Source organism: Anolis carolinensis, chromosome 1, assembly GCF_035594765.1.
Source record: "Anolis carolinensis isolate JA03-04 chromosome 1, rAnoCar3.1.pri, whole genome shotgun sequence".
Taxonomy (NCBI): domain Eukaryota; kingdom Metazoa; phylum Chordata; class Lepidosauria; order Squamata; family Dactyloidae; genus Anolis; species Anolis carolinensis.
In genome coordinates this window covers 226,988,241-227,006,056 of record NC_085841.1, presented here as the reverse complement: position 1 = coordinate 227,006,056, position 17,816 = coordinate 226,988,241, and the positions used below count along the sequence as shown (strand labels likewise).

The following is a 17,816-nucleotide window of genomic DNA, read 5'->3' as shown; positions in this document are numbered from 1 at the left end:
TCCTTCAGTCAATTTACTCATGCTGCCATCACTCCCATTTCCTGTTGAGTCTATCTCATAATAAAACCGTATCTCCTTATTTCTGATTGGACTCCCAGTTAAGCTAATTAAAAAAGATGTGATTTTTTTTTTTTAAAAAAAACTCTTTTACTGACATACTAACAATCAGATTTCTTAGGAGATTGGAAAGTTACTTCTTAAAAAACAATAGCTCCTCTATCCAATAACTAGCAAGAGAACTTCTACTATTTTAACTGCAATATTGTTTTACTTGGCAGTTTTATTTGCTATTATATTATTGTTTAAAATGGTGGTTTAATTTGTGTTAAATGTCAATGATGTTTGTTTTGTTGTGATTTGTATTTTATCTTGTTTAATGTGGAAATTTGGGCTTGGCCCCATATTAGCCGCCCTGAGTCCCTGCGGGGAGATGGTGGCAGGGTATAAAAATAAAGTTGTTATTATTATTATTATTATTATTATTATTATTATTATTATTATTACTACTACTGTGGTCAAAAAAGGACCTCTTCCAAATTCCCACCTGCCCTCTTCTTCCTCTCTCTTTCTCCTTTCTATAAATCATTTACTATTTCTTTGCTTTTATTTTATTTTAAAATCTTAGAATCTAGCAAAGTGGGCCACTTCATTTTCTTCAGCCAAAGCTGTATCCACACTGCAAAATCATAGCGGTTTGAGGCCACATTAAGTGCCATGCTCAATGCTATGGAACCCTGGGATTTGTATTTTGTTTAGATTGTTACCTTTCTCTGTGGCATAACTCTAGTGTCACAGTGAATTACAAACTCCAGAATTTCATAGGATGGAGCTAAAAGGTAAAGGTAAAGTTTTCCCCTGACGTTAAGTCCAGTCATGTCTGACTCTGGGGGTTGGTGCTCATCTCCATTTCTAAGCCGAAGAGCCGGCGTTGTCCGTAGACACCTCCAAGGTCATGTGGCCGGCATGACTGCATGGAGTGCCATTACCTTCCCGCTGGAGCGGTACCTATTGATCTACTCACATTGGCATATTTTCGAACTGCTAGGTTGGCAGGAGCTGGAGCTAACAGCGGCCGCTCACACCACTCCCGGGGTTTGAAGCTGGGACCTTTCAGTCTCCAGCTCAGTGCTTTAACGCACTTTGCCACCAGGGCTCCTATAGGATGCTCTAATAGGATGGAGCTATAACAATTAAAGTGGTGTCAAATGGCCATAATACTGGAGTGTGGATTGCCTCTAAATTGATGCTGCTGTTGTCACTATTAAAGTTGATCTGGACTGAAAACTGGTGAAAGCGATGACTAACTGCACATTTTTAATAGACTGATATACATTAGCTCTTACAGCAGTGGTTCTCAACCTGTGGGATGCGTCCCAGCAGTGGGCCAGGAGAACGAAAATTTGGTCTGTGAATCTTCTTCCTTGTAATTTAATTTTATCAATTTTAGTTCCATTCCTTTGCGCAGAGACCATTGCATTGGATAGACCACATCAGCTCTAGATTATTAAATATGGTTTTCTGTGGGAGACCAGGTGGTGACTACTGGATGGCATATGTTCTATATCAAAAACTAGAGCTGACATGGTCTATCCAATGCAATTTTCTGAATCAGTACCCCAAATAACCAAACCAAATCTAAAGTTGACCAAAAATTGAGTTGTAACCCTTTTGGTACTAATGTTGGAGAGTGGTCCCTGGTCAAAGTGGTCCCTGGTCAAGTGGGTCCCAGTCAAAAAAAAAAAAGGTTGGGAACCACTGTCTTACATGCTTGAACACCATAAGAAGGTCCCTGCGGTCTCCTTTATACTTCTAATGTTCATCAAAGTCACACACAACTACTGTATTTGCCTATAGCAGAAAAAGCTCCCTAACACCTGCAGATTCAGGAAATTATTTTGTAAACTTCCTGAATGTGTGTAGGAGAGCCAGCTTCAAAGTGACTTCTACTCTGGACTTCTTAGAAGATAATACTTCAATCTAATAATAATAATAATAATAATAATAATAATAATAATAATAATAATTGTGACAAAATCACAATCTGCCAACTGCAAAAGGCCACCCTACTGGGATCTGCACGCATCATCCAAAAATACATCACACAGTCCTAGACCCTTGGGAAGTGTTCGACTTGTGATTTTGTGATACGAAATCCAGCATATCTATTTTGTTTGCTGTGTCATAATAAAATAATAATAATAGACATTGACAAAATTACGATTTGCCAACTGCAAAAGGCCACCCTACTAGGATCTGAACGCAGCATTCGAAAATACATCACACAGTCCTAGACACTTGGGAAGTGTTCGACTTGTGATTTTGTGATACGAAATCCAGCATATCTATCTTGTTTGCTGTGTCATAATAAAATAATAATAATAATACTTTATTTTCCTATCCCGCCTCCATCTCCCTGCAGGGACTCAGGGTGGCTAATTTGGGGTCAAGCCCAAAGAACAAATAATAAACAGAACTAAATACATATAAAGACAACATTTTCAAGCAGATAAAACAGACAAATTAAAACCATAGTAATGCAATATAATACTATAATAAAACTGTGAAACAACATGCTACCTTCTTCCACTGATAATGTGTCACCATAGGAACTGGTAATGCAGAGTTCCTATGTTGAAAACATGTCTTGTTCTGGTTTCGATGACACTAGTACATAGGTTTGTTTATAAAAGAACAGAGCTTGTAAAAGTTTATTTCTACAACTTTCAGAGCTTAGCATGGATGTTGATTAATTCAAACTATGTGTTTGATACTGAATCCCCAACCCATACAAATGAGCTTGAAACCGTGGGACAGCATAAAGCATTGGCTGTATGTTCTTCAAGTAGATGGAGACAGACCCATTTGCCACTTTGAGTCAAGCAGCTTTCAAGAGTAGTGTAGGTAACAGCGAGCCCTTCACAGAACCATGAGGCTTTATAGCAGCTGTAAAAACAATTTCTGGACTAAGCTTTTCACAGTGATTTTTCTTGACACAACATATTCTACTGAAATACCAAACCATGGAACTGATGCAGTATTTACTTCAGTTTGTTGTATGTAATAACTGAACAGGAGTAGCATGGGAGGAAACGGTTAGTAGCAAATGTGTATCTGCTATGTCAAAGGATATACCAAAATTGGGGTAGCAGCAAATTAAATTCCTTGTCCCAAGAACAGAGAAATGAATTCATAGGACATGGTCGAATGCAAGTGTTTTACCATGTGAATATAACAGGTTCAATGTTAGCAGTGTCTTCAGAAAAATGAAGATACATGTATGATTAGCTGAAACTCTACAAAGGAAAAAAAAAACTTCCTCATGAGAGATTTACAGAGAAGAGATAATACAAATTAGTCATAGTGGACTAAAGAGAGAGAGAGAAATATAAATTAGATATCCATGACTTTTATTAAATACCAGGTTTACTGAATCTCTTGGCAGGCAAAGAAAAAGGTTACCTCATGTTTTCATTGTAAAATCTCTGTCCCCAGTGAACAGTAAGGATGTTGACGCTTGCTTTATTTCCACCTGGCAGATGTGTAAGATAATGCACAGATTATAAACTAGTTATAGAACTTAATTCCTTGAAAGATGACAGGGAAGGAATAAAATCAAACAACCATGTGTTAAATGCTTGCTCATCGCCACACAGGCATTCATTTATTTGTCTCTTCAAGTAGAACTGTAGATGCTTTCAAGTGGCAGTTCCATAGAATTGAGTGGCAGGCAGTATTTTCCTCCCTGCACTGGCAGATGAAGGAAGATACCACAGCATAATCCACATATGTTGGATTATAAGCCACTGTATTACCAGTTACATATTTTTCTATAGCATTCTTAATCAGTTAAAATCAGTATCACGAAATATGGGACAGGACAGTTTCCTACCAAAGTAAGGTAGTTTTTATTAACTACTGTCAAGTCAACTTTGATTTTTGGTGATCCTATGAATGAGAGTCTCCAGGTCACTTTGTGATCATCAGCCCTGCTCAGGTCTTCCAGATGCAGGGTTGTTGCTTCCTTGAGTCTTTCCATCTGTAATGCAGTCTTTCCCACTTCCTTCTTCCTTGCCAAGCATTACACTGGCCAACCATCATACATTTTGGTATCTCAAAAGTTAGACTTGTTTCTTGGTATATCTGAAGGGCTGATTCCAAAAATGGCACTCATTTCCCCCTATAAACTCTAGATTTTGAGATACAGAACATTAGGGGCCACAGTGGCGCAATGGGTTAAACCCTTGTGCTGCTGAAATGTATTTATTTACAGTATTTATATTCCGCCTTTTTCACCCCAAAGGGGACTCAGGGCGGATCACATTGTATATACATATAAGGCAAACATTCAATGCCATATACACATAGAACAAAGACAGAGACAGATGCAGAGGCAATTTAACCTTCTCCTGAGGGGATGTTCGATTCCGGCTACAGGGGGAGCAGCTGCTTCATCATCCACTGCGACGGCACTTCCTCATTCCAATGGCGGCTGGATGATTTTTTTTATGGAGTCGTAAATTAGTTAAATTAGCCTCCCCACTTTATAAGTGATACCTTAATTTCCTACTTGATAGATGCAACTATCTTTCAGGTTGCTAGGTCAGCAACGAGCAGGGGCTATTTTTTATTTTTAATTGTCAGGTGCTCACCCCGCCACGGGCTGGCCTCAAACTCATGACCTCTTGGTCAGAGTGATTTATTGCAACTGGCTGCTCACCAGCCTGCGCCACCTAAAGGTTGGTGGTTCGAATCTGTGGGATGGGTGAGCTCCTGCTGTTAGCCCTAGTTCCTCTCAACCCAGCAGTTTGAAAACATGTAAATATGAGTAGATCAATAGGTACTGCCTCAGTGGGAAAGGTAAAAAGATGCTCCACATAAGCATGACGGCCACATGACCAGGAGGTGTCTACGGACAATGCAGGCTCCTCGGCTTGGAAAAGGAGATGAGTACCTCCCCCAAAGCCAGAGATGAGCACCACCTCCAGAGCCGGAGGTGAAAGGAGAAGCCTTTGTCTTTGTGTATTTGTGTTTCATTGTATTTCATTGTAACAAGGCATTGAACGTTTGCCTGTGTCTGTTTATATTCTATAATCCGTTCTGAGTCCCCTTGGGGAAAAGGGCGGAATATAAATACAGTAAAGTATTCTTGTTATTATTATTATTTGATACACAACAAGATTAGTACACAGCAAACAAGATTACTATGCTAGCTTTTGTATTCAATCACATGTTGGATACTTTTCAAGTGTCTAGGACTGTGTGATGTATCGGCGAATAATGTGCACAGGTCCTAGTAGGGTGGCCTTTTGTAACTGACAGATGGTAATTTTGTCAGCACCGATTGTTTATTGCAGGCCAAGGTTTTTAGGCACTGCACCCAGTGTGCCAATCACCACTGGGGGCATCTTTACTGGCTTGTGCCAGAGCCTTTTCAGTTCTATCTTTAAATCCTCTTATCGTGTTGTTGTTACGCCATCTACCAGTCTTCATCTGCTTACCCATAGAAAATCATGATAACCATATCTAAGAAACTAGAGCTGATACAGTCTATCCAATGTGATTATCTGAATCAGAGTCTTCATTAACCCTAAAAAATTTTCCCTTCTGAAAGAAACAAATCAAACATTTGAAAAATCCTTAACATTCTTTTGATAAAAGCATAAAGCAATTTATTGAGCAACTTTGTCCTTCTGAAGCAAAATATAATTACCTTTCAAAACTAGCACTGAGGAGAAATCATCACAATTTCCTTCTAAACATGACACGTTGTTTTTGGATATTGTTATGGGAGATATAGCTGCTGGAAGCAGGACTGGGTCTGCAGGTATTGTTCTGATATTTTCTTAGTGATGTTATTAAGCCTGTGGAGACATTGTTGTTGTTGTTGTTGTTGTTGTTGTTGTTGTTGTTGTTGTTTGCTTTTAAGCCATTTTCAAATTACAGCTCCCCTAAGGCTTTTTTGTTTGTTTGTTTGTTCAGATGGAGCTTGCTATTCCCTTCCTCTAAGAAATTGTGACATGCTCATGATCAGCCAATGGATTTCCATATCTGATCTGGGAATAGAACCCTGGTCTCTAGATTTGTAGTCCATCACTCAAACCACTACACCACACTAGATCAATTTATCATGTACAGATACTAAATAAGTAAGAATTGTACTTTGGAAACAAGAACAACTGGAGTATGTAAGAAAAGGAAAACTGAACACATGATAGACCATTCTGATTTGACGGAAAGAGCCAGTGCGGAGTACTGATTTATTTTATTGTTAGACTAGGACAAGAACCCTGCTCAGTCACAGAAACCCAATGAATACTCTGAGCCTAAGAGTAAGACAACAGTCCTCGTGGACAACAAGTTAAACATGAGCCAACAATGTGATGTGACAGCAAAAAAAAGCCAATGGAATTCTGGCCTGCATAAATAGGAGTCTAGTTTCTAGATCCAGGGAAGTCACGCTACTCCTCTATTCTGCCTTGGTCAGACCACGTCTGGAATACTATGTCCAATTCTGGGCACCGCAATTGAAGGGAGATGTTGACAAGCTGGAAAGTGTCCAGAAGAGGGTGACTAAAATGATCAAGGATCTGGAGAACAAGCCCTATGAGAAGCGGCTTAAAGAGTTGGGCATGTTTAGCCTGCAAAAGAGGAGGCTGAGAGGAGAAATGATGAGGGCTTTGCATAAATATGTGAGGGGAAGTCATAGGAAGGAGGGAGCAAACTTGTTTTCTGCTGCCCTAGAGACTAGGATGCAGAACAATGGTTTTAAGCTACAGGAAAGGAGATTCCACCTGAACATTAGGAAGAACTTCCTAACTGTGAGAGCTGTTCAGCAGTGGAACTCTCTGCCACAGAGTGTGATGGAGGCTCCTTCTTTGGAAGTGTTTATGCAGAGGCTGGATGGCCATCTGTTGGGGGTGCTTTGAATGTGATTTTCCTGCTTCTTGGCAGAGAGTTGGGCTGGATGGCCCATGAGGTCTCTTCCAACTCTATGATTCTATGAACAGCAAACTATCTCTGAATAAATCTTGCCAGGAAAACCCATAGACAGGGCTGGCATAAGTCAGAGTTGAAGCAAACAAAGATGATCATGGATTTCAAGGAGAATCTGATTGTAAGAATCAAGGTTGCAATATCTATCCACACAATTCTGCGAAAATGTATCGCCAAATTTCATGAAACTTACTATGGAGTAAATTTGCAAAGCCTCTATCAACAAGCCCTGGGTAAATATATTCATTCATTAATTCGCTTCATTCAGCAAATCTGCCATCCACACAATCTATCTCCTGCTACCTGTTTATTACTTTCTTTCTTTAAAAAATAATCTTATAAAGGCATTTATTATTTTGCTCCCATCAAGATTTCTATGCAGGTTAAATTGTTAATGCTCTACTTTCACTTCAGTTTTCTCCCTTTTCTGTTTAAATCAAACTTCGGCCTCTCTCTCTCTCTCTCTCTCTCTCTCTCTCTCTCCCTTGGGATAAACAAATGGACAGCTTTCCTCTCTAGAATTCCTCCTTCCATTACCATCACAGCAGAATGCATCCGAGACTATAATAACTCAGTGATGAAATACAAAATGTCGCAATGCCATCTCCCTTAAAGTGAACTGAGATTTTGTTATGCCATTTTAGATGCACTAATAGCTCCTAAAGTCCCATAGAGTATCCTAATGTGAATTTAATGAGCTGATAGCATATAAATGACAGTACTGAGAGGGTGAAGGTGACATAACCTTTTCTCTTCTATTTGATGTTTGTCTTTGAAAAAATACAGATCTTCCCAAAATGTACTGCATTATTACTAAGTGCCACATCTTTCAGCAAAGAGGCTTGCCATTGTCTTCGCATTTAAAAATCTGTTCTTTCCCTTTATGACAAAAAAGATATGGAGCGTGCTTTTTCAAAGGGATTTATTAAAAAACCAAACATTTATTTTATCATTAACACAATAAAAAGAGTGGGAATGCTACTTCTTCTCCCTGTGCAATCTTCCATTCCTTGACACTGTTGAGTACATGTCCATTTCATGGAGAGCACATCCAGTGACAACCACTCATTTTGAGCATTTGTGTTCCTTCCAATGTCACTGCTACTAATACGGCATCACTGAAATTGTGCATGAATCATACTGAAACCATCCATCTTTATTTTCTGGGTGTAATTTTTTCAGCTACCAAAGATGATGTTAAGGGGACTGTTCGCTCCCAGTCCCCCTGTGTCATTACAGGAGCTTTGTCATTTATAATCGGTTGCCTCCCCTTGCCTGCCTGATTCATTCAGTGATGTCACAGTCCATTGTTCGTGCAAATCCCAATCACCTTCATCATGGTAATGAACTGTGATCGCATAAGCACTGTCTCGTATCCTCATTGACACGACTGCAAGCTGAAGAGACAAAAAGAGGAAGAGAGGACAAATATGTACTGATAAGGAGGCTAGGATGCACATTGTAGACCATATTCCGGGTGATCTTGGAGGAGGAAAGTATTGCTACTTAGCAGATGAGGAGACTGCTTAATAGATATTTGTCCCATTTCTCATCCCAACCTCCCTCCAAGGAGCACAGGATGGTGTTAATCATATTTTAGCTTCATAATAGTGCTTAGAGAGCTGTAAGGCTGAGTAACGATATTTCATAAGCTTCATGATAGGACTGGGATTTTCATAAGGATTTGAACCTAGCTCTCATCTACCATTTTGAAGTTGGATCCCAATTTTTGGGGTGGACTTTTTCATTCCTGCAAGTCTAAACATCAATATCCAGATTTTTATTTTTATTTATTTTTTGCTATTTGTACTTGTGAAGCCAGATGATTACATTTTTATGATAGGATATCCTGTTTTAAGAAAAGCAATATCAAAGTGGATAATCTTGATCTTTGTGTACAGACAGGATCTTGAGCAACCCAAATACTCTTGAAACTTATTCAAGTGTTAATCTCCCCACAAAGAGTGTTATGAGTGGAAAGATCAGGACTATATCTCCTGGCTCCAGGTAACTGGCTCCAGGTACAAGAACTTCCAGGTATAGTTAGCAGAGTTTAGAAAACAGAGGTAGCCGTAGTTTAGGGAAGGAGGCAGTAGACATCTGGGCAGTTGAGATTCCAGATTCAATTATAGACCCCATTTTGGAGGGGTCCAGCAGGCATAACTGTTTATGCTCACCCCAAAGGCTGGATGAATGAGAAGGGAATCATGTACAATAAATAGTGGATGTTCAATGTGTAGAGGAGACAGCCAGGTCTAGATAGGGCTCAGAAATCATGGATCCATTTCAAGGAGAGATCTCCAGGGAGCCAGTGGTCCCTAATAGCTGAAACTGTCATTCTTTCAACCAGGCATTCAAAAAGGCCAGAAGTGACACTGTGGTGGAAAGACTAGCAGGGGCCAGTGTTTCTATTAGGTTCATCTGGGATGAAGTAAGTTATCACCTTTTATCACTCTACTCAGATAAGCCTTAAGTTGTGTTTTGATTAAAATTTATAGAATTATGCATGATGTTATGCAGTAGTTTCAAAATCCTAATAGGTATTTTTGTATGCTTCCCCCCACTAAAGAATCTATTTATGTTTGCAAATTCCTCATATATTTGCATTTTTGCACATTTGAGCTAGGGAGCTGGATAACTAATTGACAAAAAAACTAGAGAAGTAAAAAAAATCAAATCATACTTATATTTCCACTCAAACATTAGTTCAGGCAATGCAAATGTGGTTGTTTCACATTAAAATTGAATGTTTTTCTCCCCTGTTTATTTAAGAATATTCTACAAATTTTGAACAACAATAACAATAACTCACCTTAACTTTTCAGAAAGTTAAAATTTTGGCAGCATGTGAGCTCAGTTTCAAAACACGTTCTGTTGCCCAGTGACAAGGCAAAACATATCGCATATGCTTAACAACCAACTTATACATATTTTGTCTTTCCAAGGTTTCTAGGGTTCGTCAGACATAATGATGCATAGCTGCATCAGAGGGAATTTCCAACAGGGACAAATTATTGTCTCTTTCCAAAAGCATTCCCCTGAGCGTCCACCAACATATATAACACACATATACACACACCTATATTTCCCATTGTTTAATGAGTCAGCAAAGATGTGTATCTTCAAAACTCCTTGTATTACAAGGTTCAAACTATTTTTCGTCTAATATAGACCATTTTCTTTAGTATTTAGTCATGCAATGTAAACTGCAAGAATGCAAGTGTTTTATTTATTTATTTATGCACAAATTGTAGCTCATATGAAATAGTTCAAAATTGTTTATGCCGAAATGACGAGCCCATGATATTTCTTTAAAAAAATTAGTATAATACAAAATACAATTATTGCACTATAGCCCTAAACTTTAAGATGCAGTCTCAACATAAAATCATAGATGAAATATAACTGTGTTTTTAAATAGTGGTGGCCTTTAGATGTGGTGGCCTGTTTAGTGGTGGCCTGTTTTTAATAGGGTGGCCTTTAGAACAGGTTTTTGAGTGCATAGTGAGGTCTTCAGGAGGGAGAGAAATTGAGATGTCCCTGTATAATGCTGGAATACACCCCTGTGTTACATCAAAATAGCCACCATTGACTTTGCAGAATCCAAACAAGCCACCTGAACAAATATAACACATTAACTTGATGGTCTTAGAGACTGAAACAAGACCATAACTATGAACCTGTTATAAAGCATTATTAAAGTCTCTTACACTGGTCTTAAAACATGGCCAAAAGCTATATTAAACATATTTGATATCTACCATTCTCAGCTGTACTTTACCAGAAATAACTAAAGTTTTTAAAAGCACCCTGGAAACAAACTGGTATAATGCCTGTTAGTTAAAATGGATTATAAACTGCATTATAAACACCATTCCCAATTCTTGTTTACTGCTGAACATCACATTTTTATACATATAGGAACTTCTTGGCAGTTTTAGAAGACAAGGCAGCTCAATGCACAATAACTATAATAGTGAAGACACCAGGCAACCAGTGCATGGAGAAGTTCAGCTGGTTTATTAGGTTAAGCACTTCTTCACACTGGATTTTTTTGGGCTCATTCTTCCCTTTGTCAATGGGGCCTGCCAAGCAACATCAGACACTGGCTTTGCCCCACCCGTATTCATCCCAAAGTGGAGGGGGAGTGTTTTTCAGATAGCTCCAGCAGAGTTACCTGCAATTTCTTCTCCTTTTCCTCATATGATCGGGGGAAAGGCAGCAGGGCAACAGAAGTTGCCACCTTTTTGCCCACCAGATGGGGACAAGGACAGGGTGCCAACGCACCTCGTTCTATCCCCACCATATGATGTGCAAACAAAGGACAGTGCGTGGGATGCCATAGGGCACCCCACACATCTTCCCTTGCACTTGTGTTTGCTGGTGAAACAGCACAGTCCCAGGGGCCGTGCGAAGATGTCTATAGTTGCTAAAATGCACTCTTGGTCACACACACAGAGCTGGTCTACTTGGGCTAACTTGCAAACATAGTTACCAGCCATTTTGTCATTTTTCAGTAGCCATGCATGTGTATGATTTTTTTAAAGTTATTCATGGGAAAGTTTTGAAAGTTGTCATAACAATGTTTAAAAGGAGGGGCATCCATACACCACCAGGGATGCTCCAGCTCCCATCAGTCTTTGGCAGTGCTTTCAACTTATCCTGATGCTAATGGTCCTTCTTTCAAATGAAAACATCTTTTTTGATGTCGTTCATGTGCAAATGTTGCTTTGGGTATATTTGTTTTCTAATCTAGTCATGCCTGACAGGGGCATGGGAGACACAACTTGGGTTGAAACATGTCCCATCGAGGTTATAATTATGCACATCTTTGTTGGAGATCAGTACAGACAATTCTGTGAAAGATATTTCAGAGAATGTATAATAATAAACATGTCCCGCAGAAAATTTTGATTTTGATTTTCTGCTGAGGAAGTGTTTCATCTGATATTTTCTGACTAACTTCAAATTACAATCACTAAGAATCAACTTCAAGAGAAACTTAAGTCCAAGGACAAAGGGCTCTGTTTTTCAAGGACATGCTAGGAGCATAACGCAGACATTTCAGCACAGACTTAAAGGATTTACAAAAGCCAGAATCTGGTCTAAAATTAAGCCATGAAACAGTAACTGCTACTGCTCTTGGACTCATCTCTACAGGCATCTAATGTTTCAGTGAAACCAGGCAACTGATGAAATGATTTCATGAGCCCTGTGATGGCTAGCACCATGATGTCCTGTTCAGGAGCTCCAAATTTTTCTAACCTTTGTCAAATTATGTCATCTTTCTTACAGGTGTCAGATATATCATATTGCAGAGAAGAGCATACTCCATTAGCATGACTCAAATCAAACCCTTCCCTTTGCTTATATTGCAATTTACCTTCAACCTTATCTTCACAGGCCATTTCATCTCACGGTCCTGATTTCACTTTTCAGTCAAGAGTACTATACAGGAAGAGTTACTTCCAATTTTGATAACCAAGTGCAATTTCAATAAGAGAGCTGACAAAGGCTTCGGGAAACAAGCTTGAAAAAAAAAACATCAAAAGGAAGGAAAACAGCACAGCTGACAAGCAATTTGTAGAGAGCATGACAGATTTTGTACACATTTCAGGAAAATCTCTCCTTTTTTTGAAAAAAGGAAAATGTGAATATTATTCACTAGATCACTCACACAATTAAGGTCTACCAGGTTAACACTGCACAGTATGGGGGCTGGAGAAAAGGTGAATTTGCTTATAAGACTGTTGGAAATGATACAAACATACGTCCCTAGAAATCACTTCTGTCACAAATAGGTTCTTATATTATTGCATTATTGAAGGTGTGATGACATTCTCAGAATTATCATTGAGTTAAATTATGAATTAATGTTATAGTATTATTTTGTCTTGTCAATTCTTAGAATTAAAATGCAGCCATCTTGTCTTGGCTTGATGCTAAACATTGTGGAAGTTTTGTGCTAGGTCTGGATGAAGGACAGAGTGAGCTCAAGGTGATATGTAGAGGCAGATGGAAGTGTGTAAAAGGAGCATGTGAAGTCCCTGACTCTTCCTGGTCACCTCTTTTAGTCTGTTCAACAGTTCCTTGGTAACTGAAGCAAAAGTGTGGATTGGTTAGCAGATTGAATATATTTAAATATATAGATCCTCACTTTTAACAGTGTCCTTCCTCATTTAAAATTTAATACATTGGTTCTGCATATCCATGGAATCTGCATCCATGGATTGGACTATTCATGGCTTGATAATGTCCCTACACCAATTCTCCCCCCCCAAAAAAAAAACAAACCCTTGATTTTGCCATTTTATATAAAGAACACCATTTTAGTATGCCACTATATATAATGGGACTTGAACATCCACATGTTTTGAAACCCAACCCCAGTGGTTAAAAGTGTTTGAAAAGTAATTTTCAAACACTATTGACTCTTTATTTATGAGTTCAGGCACTGATGAATAAACTTTTTAGGTTCAACCCCTTTCTCTTTCAATTGCTTTCTCTTTCAGTGAATTTTTGGCAAGATTTGTTGCCACTGTTTAAGAACTAAAACATAGATTTAGTATAAAATACAAATAAAATCTGTATTATTATAATGGCAATTTCAATACATAGCAAGATTATTATTTTTTACAGTAATAGAGAAGTTCTCACCAGGGGGTTAGATATTCTGAATGTGTGAGGTGCAGACGTTGGCTATTTTAATTGCCCGTGCAGCTACAGTAAAATTCCTTATTTGCTTGATTTTTCCCCACTTGGTAAGCATATGCTCATGAACAAGACCACATGTAAGAATAGAAACAAATCTTTTCATATTTGAAATTGACAAAAATAACCTTCATCCATTTCCCAGCACCGATTGTGTTAAGAAATACATCTCACCTCAAGAATGTACTTCTCTATGGATTTTGTACTTCAGGGAAATAAAATATAAAATATTAATAAAATTAATGTTTATGTTTAAAAATATGAACAGATGAAATACACATAATTTTATTTTAAAAATTAGAAACATGCTTTAATTTGAAGGAGAAATGAATAGATTAGGTAAAATGTATCATTAAATTGCATAAAAATTCAATAAGGGAAGAATAGACAGTTTTACAATGCAGTAAAAAACAATGGATGAAAATACTTGTTCAATTTAGAGAAATTAACTAATTGAAGACTGCAATATTTCTACAGATACAGTGTTTATGCATCTTCCTTAAAAATCAGTTTTTGTTATTTCAGTGAGACTAGCACAGGCCTTGCTCACCAAAACAAGTTATACTTCTACATCAAATTATTTTACAACTTTACATTAAGAGTGCTCATTACTAGCACGATTTTACATTACATTTGGACAATTCTGGATCAAAAATTATAATAATGGGTCCAAATGGTATTCAAGTACTCCTTAGAACAGTGGTTCCCAACCTGTGGTCCGTGGACCACCAGTGATCCCCAAGAACTTAAATATGGTCTGCAGACTCGCCATTTCTACACTGTTGCAACAAGAGCGACTGGTCTCGCGAAACCATCTTATAGTGCCAAGGCAATAGGGATGTCAGGAAGGGAGAGGCTGACTACCCCCAAAGGCATGACAACAAGCTTCCTGGCTGCTGCTTCTCTTCCTCTTCCCTCCCCCTGAGAAGAGCTGTTCCATGTAGCACATGGAAGCAGGGGTGTCCTCGTTTTTAGACCTGTTCCTGGGGTTATTTGAGGTGCTGATTCAGAAAATTGCATTGGATAGACCACATCAGCTCTGGATTATTAAATATAGTTTTCTATGGGCGAGACTACTGGATGGCATATGCTCTGCATCAGAAACTAGAGCTGATGTGCTCTATCCAATGCAATTTTCTGAATCAGCACCCCCAAATAACCAAACTGAATCTAAAGTTGACCAAAAACTGATTTGTAACACTTTTGGTATTAATGTTGGACAATGGTCCCTGGTCAAAGTGGTTCCTGGTCAAAGTGGTCGATGGTCAAGTAGTCCCTGGCCAAAAAAAGGTTGGGAACCCCTGCCTTAGAAGATGAAGGTGCGGTGGCAATGGTGGCAATAGTATGCATAAAACAAGTCTTAAAATCCAAAAGGTTCTTCCAATTTGGATTAAATTCTGGGCAATGAAAAGAAATGAAACCTTTCTATTGCCCCTGTTTCCCAATCACTGACACATACAAACACTGTTTGCCAGTGAAAATTGTTTAGACATAAATCTCCCCCTCCACAATGTCATTGAATTATTTATTTATCTTTTAGGATGAGTTGGATTTAAATAAAGTTTGGATAAATCAATTACTAATATAAAGTACCAAATGCATGTTGGTGGAGTGAGATAACTACTACACTATCCAGTGGTCCTTTGTTTGCTGAACTGTTACAACACAGTGCTGGATGTTAGAGATGCAAAGACAAAACTTCTTTCCTTCCTTCCCCAGTACTGCTGCCAGTGGAGCAACAACAAAGATCCCCACCAGTGGAGAACAACTTGGGGAAACAAGCAAGTACAGTAGATTCTCACTTATCCAACATCAACGGGCCAGCGGAATGTTGGATAAGCAAATATGTTGGATAATAAGGAGGCATTAAGGAAAAGCCTTTTAAACATCAAATTAGGTTATGATTTTACAAATTAAGCACCAAAACATCATGTTATACAACAAATTTGACAGAAAAAGTAGTTCAATATGCAGTAATGCTATGTAGTAATTACTGTATTTACGAATTTAGCACCAAAATATCATGATGTATTGAAAACATTGACTACAAAAATGCGTTGGATAATCCAGAACGTTGAATAAACGAGTGTTGGATAAGTGAGACTCTACTGTATATAAGAACAGGTGGATTCCTATAGTGGTTAGGTGGTAGACCTGCAAACTGTATGATTTTCAAACAGGAAGGGGTGGGGAATCTCTCAACATACAGTAGAGTCTCACTTATACAACATTTGCTTATCCAACATTCTGGATTATCCAATGCAGTCTGCTTCCCGCCTGGATCTACAGCTGTGTCTCTAAGCACCAAAGACTGAACTTTTTATGGATTTAATTTTTGACAATGTTATTACTGTGAGTTCATTTTATGCAATTCTATTTATTTGTAGTCAATTTGTTAGTAGCCAATCTTTTTGTAGTCAATGTTTTCAATACATTGCAATGTTTTGGTGCTAAATTCATAAATACAGTAATTACTACATGACACTACCGTGTATTGAACTGCTTTTTCTGTCAATTTGTTGTAAAACGTGATGTTTTGGTGCTTAATTTTTAAAATCATAACATAATTTGATGTTTAATAGACTTTTCATTAATCCCTCCTTATTATCCAATATTTTCACTTATCTAACATTCTGCCAACCCGTTTATGTTGGATAAGTGAGACTCTACGGTATTGTGAAAATAAGAATGGATAGAAATGCTGTTGAAAATTAACCCAATGGAGATGAGACTGGCAAACTTTCATACACCTAGTAAGGGGAGGGATTACATCTTGTCTCACAGTGACATCAGGAGAAATGATAGCTGTTTGAATGCAAGTCCCAATGAGTAACACAGGCTTCACTATTCCAGTACTCTAAGTATTAAATATGAAAACCAACTATTGTGTTTTATCTCTTTTTATAAAGAAGTTTAGTTCTGTGACTTCAATATATTCAGTTTTATAAAGTTAGATGAAATGTTTGTGAACAAGTTTTTTTCAAAAAAGTTCCCATTGTGCATTGTTTATTTTCTTTTCCCCAGCAGGGTCTGCTGATGCTAATGGACTCACAGCAGTATACCCTACCTCGGTTATTACAGGTCTAATTCAGTCATTAACATTTCATTAACGGACTCGCCTCCTAGCTGCTTCCATGCCTGTCTAGATATTGATGAGTTCCCTAGTATAAGAAACTGGTCATTAAGGTGGTTTAAAGGGTTTATTAAATAGCAGGGTGTGTGCATGTGTGTTGTGTACAAATGTGCTTGTCACTTGACAACAGACACTGGACAAATGGAAAGCATTTCTTCTCCTGCTTTACCCCTTTCTGTACACCTATTCTTTCAGCCTGAAATTACACCTATGGGAAGGGCATAATTATTTAGGCAGCAGGACTCATTTGAATATCGCAACGTGTTTAAAAATAAAGGCTTTGATCAGGAATGAATGAGTTCCAAGTGTATGTTGTGCTGATACCACAAGTCAAGACCTGTATCTCCAACTTGAGTGCATTTTGTTGCGATTGTAGGCCAGTCAACTGAAGCCGAGACAACAGATTTCAAGGGTGAGGAGATTTGGTCCTACCACAACATTGTTACCAAGTCTTATGGACTTGTTCTTCTTATTCATGGGGAAAATAAGACTCTCTGGGTGAGAGCACTTGAAACTTAATGTCTATCTATTCTCCTTAATTTTCTTTGTTCGACTGGCATGTTTTGTACAGGTCTGAGCAACAATTAATCTGTCACTGACAGTGACATAACTAGATGTTGCCCTTTGTAACATTTCTCAGGTTTGCCTCCTATAACATTTCAAGGTATCATTCCTAAATTTTTGGCTGTAAAATCTCAGGGTCTATGATAGTTCTGACCTTGTTCTGCTCACAAATGTAGCAAGAATGCATTTTTAAAGAAAATTAAGATGAAAATTAAGGGATGACACTGAAGGGTAGAGGCTAAACCAGACTGCTGTCCTGTGAGCACAGTACAGGTATTCCTTAACAAAGTAAGGGTTTTTTAAAGCAGAAACTTTGACATCTAAGGTAGAAATAGGATGGAAACTATAGGGACAGGTTCCTGCAGCCCAAAACTGAAGAACAGTTCTATAGAGTTCAACTTTTCAATAATGTCTA

At 38.2% G+C, this 17,816-nt stretch overlaps 1 long non-coding RNA gene across 3 annotated transcripts in view; it reads left to right on the top strand.

The window, feature by feature from the left end:
• LOC134294779 (uncharacterized) overlaps positions 1–17,153 on the top strand; it is a 78,744-nt gene extending 61,591 nt beyond the window's left edge. The window contains exon 4 of one of the 3 annotated variants that reach the window (XR_010001481.1): positions 16,732–17,153. This is a non-coding gene — a long non-coding RNA (uncharacterized LOC134294779). Of the gene's footprint in view, positions 1–12,396; positions 13,188–16,728 lie in introns of those variants that run through there. The other 2 variants (XR_010001478.1, XR_010001477.1) reach the window with 2 other exon arrangements.
• The last annotated feature ends 663 nt before the right edge of the window (positions 17,154–17,816 follow it).